A 9,871-nucleotide genomic window follows, 5' to 3' on the forward strand; every position below is an offset into this window, starting at 1 on the left:
AAAAAAAAAAAAAAAAAAGATAAGGTTTGACAGAATGTAGAAAAAATGGAAGAGACAGAGACATATTTCAAGTGTAAATGCATCGAAAAGTCTCTGGAATGTGGGTGGTGGGGTGGGGGAACCACAACACTCCTGCAGAGGCACTGGCCAGCCAGCAGGATGGGTGCTGCGAAAGGCTGGCTTTCAGCACCTTTCAATTATGGCGCAATGCCTGTGTCCTTGGGAGGTCACGTCTCACCACTCGCCGTGGAATTAGAGACGCTGTTTGTGCTGTTCTTTTCCCAAGTAGTACATATCCTGATTTTCCGTCTAATTCTTGGGTGTAGACGTGCCCTCCCTTTCCCAGAAACTCACTCCACAGAGTTTTCCTCTGTGGTTTCCCACGTCCTCCCATCCCACCCTTCCAGTTCCAGCAATCTGCCATCCCTGTTCAAAACAATTCTTAGCCCAGCTCCCTCGCTTTCTTCTTACTGTGCAGCTAGTCTGTGCTTGAGTTTACTGTTACACTGCCTCTGCCTCTCAAGCCTCGGGTTACAGGCCTGAGCCACCAAGTCTGCCTTCCAGTCACTTTTTAAAAACCAATAAATCAATTTTGTTGTTATTGCTTGGTTTTGTGTTTGATTTTTCGAGACAGGGTCTCTCTGTGTACCCCTGGCTGTCCTGGAACTCACTAGGTAGACCAGGCTGGCCTCGAACTCAGAAATCCGCCTGCCTCTGTCTCCCTAGAGCAGATGAGTACCACCATCCACTTTTATCAGGTTCTGGGGGTCAAACCCAGGGTTTTATGCATGCATTGTACCAACTGAGTCACATCCCCAGTGGCAACCCCAGTATAAACACAGACAGCTATCCTCGAGTCTCTGGTCTTTGATATTAAAGACCACGCGTCAGGTGAAACTTTGATCAAACAAATCCTCTTCATGGTTTTTTGGTTGGGTTTTGTTAGCCTGCCTTTCTTTAGAGCAGTGTGCCTTTAAAGTTGGTGGGTTCCCTGGGAGCACTTTTAGGCGGTTTCTCAAAGGATACCCAGCGTAGATCTGCCAAATCTCAACTGTTCAGCAGAGGTAGCGGGTCCCATGTCCATCCCAGCATCTCAGGGAATCCTCCAGGGACAGGAGCACACGCGTGTAATGGAGAGACTTGGTGTGGTGGAATGCCTTGAGGTCACACAAAGCCATAAGTAGGGGTAAGGACATTTAAGGACATGATATATGGCAATGCACTTGTCTCCTAAGTGAGTCAGTCTGTCCTGAGTGATTGGCTATGGGGAGAAGTAAGTGATGGGCTGAACCAGACAGGACTCAGGTCCTGTGCTGTGTGTGTGTGTGTGTGTGTGTGTGTGTATGTGTGTGGTGTTATACACTTGTGCCCAGCTGTGTGAAAGTCAGAAGACAACCTCAAGTGCTACTCTCCAGGTGTTGTTCACCTTTTTTTTTTTTTTTAAAAAAAAAACAATTATATATTTAGTTATATTTTTTTGGAGGGGAGCACCCTGATCCATGTACACGAGGCCATGATGCAGGTCAAAAGACAATGTCCGAGAGTCAGTTCTCTCGACCTACAGGTCAGGAATCAAACTCTCCTCAGATCCGTGGCAACAAGTGCCTTTACCCTCTGAGCTGTCTTGCCAGCCCTCCCTTGGTTTGAAGCAAGGCCTGTCACTAGACTAGACTGAACTCTTCAAGTAGGCTAGGCTGATGGCCAGTGAGCCCCAAGGCACCCGCCGGTCTCAGCCTCTTCAGTGTTGGAAGATGTGGGTTACACAGCCATCTTTTTAACAATTTAACTTTGTCACTTTGTGTGCATGCAGGTATGGGCACTACATAAGTGTGTAAGTGCGTAAGTGCCTACCGAAGACAGAAGAGGGCATTGGGGATGCCCTGGATTTGGAGTTAGAGACAGTTTGAGTTGCCCTGTGTGTACTGGGAACTGAACCTAGATTCTCTCTGCAAGAACAGGAACAGGAAGTGTTCTTAACTGCTGAGACATCCCTACAACCCCCCCAACACACGCACACAGCCAGCTTTTTTTTTTTTTAAGAGAGAGAGAGAGAGCTAGCTCTGGGGATTGAACTCTGGTCTTCAAGCTTGCAAGGTAAGCACTTTACAGAAGCTAGCTCTTCCTGCCTCCCTCCAAATGCCTTTTAAAATCTCTCTTCTCATTTGATGTCACTATAGTGCTCTAATAATGGGGCTATTAGACCAAATAACGAGGTAAGTCAATGTAATGACCTTCAAGGGGCCACCTCTGACTCTTGAGGGCCTCCAGGGTTTGGAAGCCCGAATCGAGGCTGCAAGAGGAGCAAGTGGGCAGAGGGCACTCTCCCCAAAGCCCTTTCAAGCCAGGTCTTTGAGCACCAGAGGCTCCCAGCAGCCAGCCCTCCCAGTTTGGAAATTCTTGACCAGGAACCTCCTGTTCTCTCAAATTGCTCAAGTGGTGAAGGGGCCAATTTCCTGCGGTTTAATAAACAGGCTGTTTATAGCCAGGAGCAGTCACGGGGCAGGAACCAGCAGGGACAGGCCAGGAGGTCATACTGCTTCTGGAATCAGGCTCTTCATAAACACCCTCCCCTTCTCCAGTGAGCCTCCTGGGAGGGGACAGCTCTCAACACACAGCCCTTGCTGGGCAGAGCACCAAGAACCACAGGTTTTCCTTCTTTTTACAATGTCTGCCTCTCTCCCTCTTGGCTCTCCTGCCCACCCCCCTCCCTGCACCCCCTATCTTCTCTTGTGGACGAGGATGCCTTGCCAGAGGACCTGCACCTGGTACCTCTGAGCGGGCGATCAATCTTTCTGAGCTTCAGTTTTCTTGGTTTTCCCATTATCCTCCACCCTAATCTTCTCTCTAAGGAGAAATCCTTTCTCTTCTCCCCATGTCTGCTCCAAACTTGTCCCTGTTGCCACTGCTGGCCATGTTAAGCTGATTGTGTTTTTACTGCCTTGGTGGATGGACCAAAAAGCCAGGCTCCAAGCTCAAGACAACTGATTCTGATGGGGTCAGGCTGGCCTTGGCACTTTTCCCACAAGGCCATGCCCTGAGGCTCTCTGCTTTTTAATAAACTGACCATCTGGAGGGTAGGTTGGGGTGAAGGAACAGTGTAGAACAGGAGGGCATAGATACTTTGCTTGTTGGCTTCTTCTGGTCTTCTGTCTGGCTCTTCCATTGCCTTAACAGTGAGAAACTACCATGTGAATGGCAGGCAAGTGCCCTCCATTGTCTGGACTAGAAGTGCAAGGCACAAAGTGAGCTCTCCAAGATGGAAGCTTGCTCTTCTTATGTTGTTAGGATATAGTAGCTGAGGACTCCATCTTAGAGGGCTGAGGCCAGTCCTGTGAGCAACCTAAGGCTGACAAGACAATACAAAAATCTGGCCTAGGATGTTCTCCCAAGCCAGCAGAAATGAAGGTCCCCAGGAGCAGACCTGGCCTTTAAAAAGTTGCAGTCTCAAATCCACCCAAGGAGACTGTGGTTAGTTGCAGCTTTAATAACATTTGGCTAATTAAAACTTGATAAGAGTTCAGGTGGTCTCTCCCGGTGGTCTCAAACTCTGCAACAATGAAGAAGCACTCTAACCAAAAGCGAATTAAGGAAAGAAATGGGTTGTTTGGATGACAGAAGTGTTGATGATCCAACAATGAGTGATGTCAGGGCAAGAACTCAAGCAAGAACTTGAAGCAGAAATCAAGGGGGAAAGCTGCTTGATGCTTCACCCAAGGGTCTAACTTTCTTACACAACCAGGCCCTCCTGCCTAGGGATGGTGCTGCCCACAGTGGGCTGGGCTCTCCTGCATCAAAGATTAAGACAATCCCCCACAGGTATGGCCACAGGCCAATTTGATCTGGAAAATTCTTCAACTGAGGCTCCTTCTCAGATCAGTTATCTCGGGCTGTGTCAACTTGATTGACAGTTAAAGCTAACTAGGACAGATCCCATCTCCATTAGCGAGAAGTCAGGTTTACTGAACCTCTCTATGCCTCTGTTTCCTTAATTGTAAATCAGCACCCAGCACTTAGGAGGTACAGTCAGGCAGAGTTTTGTGAGTTCAAGACTACCATGGGCTATAGAATAAGCACCAGGCTAGGCAGGGCTACATTAGGGAGATGGTCACAAACAAATAAATATATCCCCAAACTCTCCCCTTCCCCCCCCCCCCAAATGAGGACTGGAAAGATGGCTTAGTAGTTAAGAGCACTGGCTACTTTTTTTCAAAGGGCTTGGGTTTGATTTCCAGAACCTCTCTAGAATGTTTGGTAAAGCCTTGACTTATGACTTTCTTCGTTCTATAACTAATGAACTCTCATGAAACTACTACTAAGGAGGGACATATTAGTTAGGGCAACTTGAATCTTAGCCAGAGCCATTCATTTTGGCATAAGAATAAATTCTATGGTTTTTTTTTTTTTTTTTTTGNTTTTTTTTTTTTGGTTTTTTCGAGACAGGGTTTCTCTGTATAGCCCTGGCTATCCTGGAACTCACTCTGTAAACCAGGCTGGCCTCGAACTCAGAAATCCGCCTGCCTCTGCCTCCCGAGTGCTGGGATTAAAGGGATGCGCCACCATGCCCAGCTTCTATCTTATTCTTGTTGAGGTAAAAACTGTTTTGTGTCCACATAAAACCATCATTGGCACTTATTTAGAGGCAGGGTCTTATGTAGCTTAGGATAATGCCTTCAATTTGAATTGTAGCCTAGGATGACTTTGAACTTCTGATCCACCTGTTTATGCTAGAATAGCAGGCAATGTACCACCGTACTTGGTTTATATCATGCTTGGGATCAAACACAGGCTTTGTGCACGTCAGGCAAGCATCCTACCAACTGAACTGCATCCTTAGCCCCATCACTGTCATCTTGACCAGTCATAACCATGTAAATTGGAGGGACTGTATCCCACGTCCAGAGCCAAATCCTTCCTTGTGTTAGTTCTCTCTCAACACTGTGACAAAATACCTGGTAAACAGCTGTCTTAGTCACTGCTCTACTGCTGTGAAGAGACACCACGACCAAGGCAACTCTTAGGAAAGGAAGCATTTAATGGAGGCTTTCTTACAGTTTTGGAGAGTGATCCCTTATCATCACGGCTGGAAGCAAGGTGGGACACCTGCAGGCATGTGCTGAAGTAACTGAGAGTTACATCCTGATCGCAGCAGACAGAGAGAGAGAGAGAGAGAGAGAGAGAGAGAGACAGACAGACAGACAGACAGACAGACAAGGCCTGTCATGTTTTATTTTTTTTAAAGATTTACTTATTTTATGTATATGAGTACACTGTAGCTATCTTCAGACACACCAGAAGAGGGCATCAGATCCCATTACAGATGGTTGTGAGCCACCATGTGGTTTATGGGAATTGAACTCAGGACCTCTGGAAGAGCAGTCAGTGCTCTTAACTGCTGAGCCATCTCTACAGCTGGCATGGGTTTTAAACCTTCAAAGCCCCGCCCCCCAGTGACACACCCCCTCCAAGACCACACCTAATCCTTCCCAAACTCCAATAGCTGGGAACCGAACATTCAAATATATGAGCCTATGGGAGCCATTCTCATTCAAATACCACAGTGGCTCAAGAAAGGAAGGCACTAGGGGCTGGCCAGATGGCTCAGCAGGAAAGAGCACTGACTGCTCTTCCGGAGGTCCTGAGTTCAAATCCCAGCAACCACATGGTGGCTCACAACCATCTGTAATGAGATCTGATGCCCTCTTCTGGTGCATCTGAAGACAGCTATAGTGTACTTATGTATAATAATAAATAAATCTTTAAAAAAAGAAAGAAAGAAAGAAAGAAAGAAAGAAAGAAAGAAAGAAAGAAAGAAAGAAAGAAAGGCACTGTCTTAGCACGCTGTTTCAGAAGGTCAGTCCAGGGTCACTAAGGTCTCAAGCACTTGGGCAGAACCTCATGATGGTGAGACTGTTGCAGAGTGCAGCTGCTCACTTTATGGCCAACCAGGAAGCAGAGAGCAAGACAGGAAACAGCTGGGGAGGACATTCCCAGCGATCCACTTCTTTCAGATAGATTCCGCTTTCTAAAGCTCCCAGAACCTCCCAAAATAGCACCATTAGCTAGGGACTAAGTGTTCAAAACTTGCGACCATTGGGGACATTCCAGATTCAAACCATGGCAGTCTCCATATAATGTACCATCTAGGCAACTACAAAACCCCCTTTTTACAGACATGAGAAGATGCTTGGCTCATGGTGAAACCACCAGACAGAAGAACCACTATTCTCAGAAGCCAGAACCAGTGTTGCTATGCCACACCTCGAGGCTTGAGTCCTGCCATGTCCTGCATACATCTTATATTTGTATAAGGGAGCTGGCCCAGCAGTGAACAGCAATGGGCCAGCCTGGATTCCTGTGCATCTTCCCAACCTTCCCATAAGCCACCAGGAGAGAGACAAGACCCTATGTGAAAGCAGGTCCTGTTCCCTGGGAACCCTGCCTCTGAGCCATTTGTCCCCACTGCAGCAACTGTTCCTGAGGGCAGACAAGGAGGGCCAGAATCCAACAGTAGAGCTGTTGGCCCATGACTCTGATCCTCTCAGACTGTGGGCAGACCTTGATTTGTTTGTTTTGTTCTGATACAAGGACTATCCTGGAACTTAGTACATAGCCCAGGCTGGCCTTGAGCCTGTGGTGATTTTTCCATCTCAGTCTCCGGAGTGCTGGGTTATTGATGTGTACACCGTACATTGCTAAAGACCTTGACTTGGACAGAGGAACATGAAAAACCGAAAGATGGTGAGAGACATAGGGAAGGAGGCACCAAAAATGAACAATAAAAGGTCTTTGTTTGGGCTGGTGAGATGGCTCAGTGGGTAAGAGCACCTGACTGCTCTTCTGAAGTTCCTGAGTTCAAATCCCAGCAACCACATGGTGGCTCACAACCATCTGTAAGGAGATCTGACACCCTCTTCTGGAGTGTCTGAAGACAGCTACAGTGTACTTACATATAATAAATAAATAAATCTTTAAAAAAAAAAAAAAAGGTCTTTGTCTGGGGGTTGGGGATTTAGCTCAGTGGTAGAGTGCTTGCCTAGCAAACGCAAGGCCCTGGGTTTGGTCCTCAGCTCTGGAAAAAAAAAAAAAAGGTCTTTGTTTTAGATGAAGTTCCAGACCTGGGCCAAAACAAAATGGCGTCTCGGGCTGAGAAGAACCGCTGAGACATCAGAAAGCTGGGGCTGGAGAGAGGGTTCAGAGGTTAAGAGCATTTGCTGCTCTTGCAGAAGACCTGGGTTCCCAGCACCCACATGGCAGTCCACAACTATCTGTAAGTCCAGTACTTGGGATCTGTTGCCCTCTCCTGGCCTCTATGGCACCAGACGCACACATGGTACACAGACACATACATATAGGCAAAACACTCATACATGTAGAATAAAACAAATCTTTAAAAATATTTCTTTGCCGGGCGTGGTGGTGCATGCCTTTAATCCCAGCACTTGGGAGGCAGAGGCAGGCAGATTTCTGAGTTCGACGCCAGCCTGGTCTACAAAGTGAGTTCCAGGACATCCAGAGCTATACAGAGAAACCCTGTCTCGAAAAACCAAAAAAAAAAAAAAAAAAAAAAAAAAATTTCTTTACAAAGTCGCACAGTGAGACCCTGTCTCAAGTGACCACAGATAGATAGATAGATAAAGAAAAATATGAATAAACAAATAAATCAAATCAATCAACCAAGAGGCAGACAGCTAGGTGAAGAGATGCATGCCTGAGATCCTACGACTCAGGGAGGCTGAGGCAGGAAGATCGCTGGGGGGTCTATGGCTGGTGACCTGGGCTGGTTAGGGTGTTCCTGGGTCCAGGTCAGCCTGGGCTACATACAAACAAACAAACAAAAACCTTTCCAAACAGGCCATTTTCAGTCTGTGTGATAAGGAGGCTCCTTGCCTGATCCTTACAAACAGAACTGGTGCTAACCAGTCAGGGCACCTGCCTGGTCTCCACACTCCCCTCAGAAGGAGAGTCTCTTAACACCAGCCCGCTCTTGGCCTTTGTTTCTGCTTTCTCAGCCGTTCCTTGTTCATAAAACCAGCTCTCCCAGCCCCCTTAGTTCACCGGAACACCTTAATTCATGGAATGAAGTGTTGTTTAATTCTAGAGTAGAAAACAAAACCAATTAAGATCATGAGACCAAATCATTGTGATTTTGTTATTTGACAAAACCTTCCTATCAGATAAGCAAACTGTATAGCTGGTAGCAATTTATCTTTTAGAAACAGGACGAAACAAAAACCGGGGAAGTGGAGGCAGAAGGATAAACAGTCTAAGACCAGTTTCGTCTACACAGCATGACCATGAAATCCTGTAGCAAACACACTAGAAGCACAGGTTGAGACTGGGGCATACCTGTAACCAGGGCATCTGACGCAGGAGAGCTAGGACTTTGAGGTCAAGTCTAGGCTAGATAATATGAGACCTTGTCACAAAATTGTTTTTTTTACAAAAGGCTGGGGGCCAGGCATGTTGGCACATGCCTTTAATCCCAGCTCTGAAGATGAAGAGGCAGAGGCGGTAAGTGGATCTCTGGGAGTTCGAGGCTACCCTCGTCTACATAGTGATTTCAAAGATATCCACAGCTACATGAAGAGAACTTGCCTAAAAAAAAAAGGCAAAACAAACAAACACACAAATAAACAGGGCTGGGAGCCAAGTGCAGTGGTGCAGTGGCGAATGCCCCAAACCAGTATTTGAGAAATGTAGGCAGGAGGATTAGAGTTTAAGGTCATTCTTGGCTAGATAGTGAATTGGAGGCTAGCCTAGGCTATGTGAGACCCCGTCTCAAACACACCACACACACACACACACACACACACACACACACACACACACACACACACACACATGGCTAGGGGTGGGCATAGCTCAGTGGTAGATGTGTCTCAGAGCTAGAACACCTACCCTTCCACACAGGAGACTCTGGGAACAGTCTCCAATACAGAAGAAAGAAGGAGGAAGAGGAGGAGGAGGAAGAAAAGGAGGAAGAGGAAAAGGAGGAGGAGGAAGAAAAGGAGGAGAGTCATGGGACTTATATTTATTTAGTATAATCTTCCTCTTGTAAAGGCATGTACTGTATCTGCTATGTTCGCTATCACATCCTTAGTGCCCAGCCCAGGTCTTACAACAGTCAGCCTAATAAATATATGGGAAATGAAGGGACTGGAGGGACAGGAGGAACAGCATCACCTCCTGGGTCATCTATACTATTATCTATACAATGGCTTATTAGCACATTGGGCCATTGCAGCTCAGTAGCCTTACTTCCCACAACTGTAAAATAAGCCTCATTTAGTTTCTACTTTACAGGTCTCTGAAAACAGTTTGATCTGTGTGTCTGGTGGTACAACCTGTAACCCCAGCATTAGTGAGGTTCAGGCAGGAAGATCAGGAGTTCAAATTTATCCAAGGCTGCATAGTGAGTTCAAGGCAGCTTGTACTATATTTGACCCTGACTCAAACTAGAGAAAGAAGAAGGGAGAAGAGAGTTTGGAGGAGAAAGTGTTTATTATTTAAGCATGGGATGTCAGTGTGAGGACTGTTTTTTGCTTCAGAGTGAGCCTATGTTGAACAATTGACTCTAGGGGCCTTGCTGAACCAGGGCCAGAGAAAGGTCAAAGGACAGAGATAGATTCTCGGCTCTAGAATAGGAACTAAACCTGAGACAGAGGCCGCTTGAAGAAATGTGGCATTGGGGGGAGGGGGAATAAGCCGATTAAGGAGGGCAGAAACTCAGCTCCAGAGAATCTCCAAGCCTTGCCCATCCAGGTTAGCTGGCCTCAGCATAGGTGGGCTTAAATCAGAAGTCGGCACAGGTCACCTAGTCCAAGTTCCTGTCATTACCTTCAGGTAAGAAAATAGCCTGGAAGCCGGGCCT

Source organism: Mus pahari, chromosome 14, assembly GCF_900095145.1.
Source record: "Mus pahari chromosome 14, PAHARI_EIJ_v1.1, whole genome shotgun sequence".
NCBI classification, from domain to species: Eukaryota; Metazoa; Chordata; class Mammalia; order Rodentia; family Muridae; genus Mus; species Mus pahari.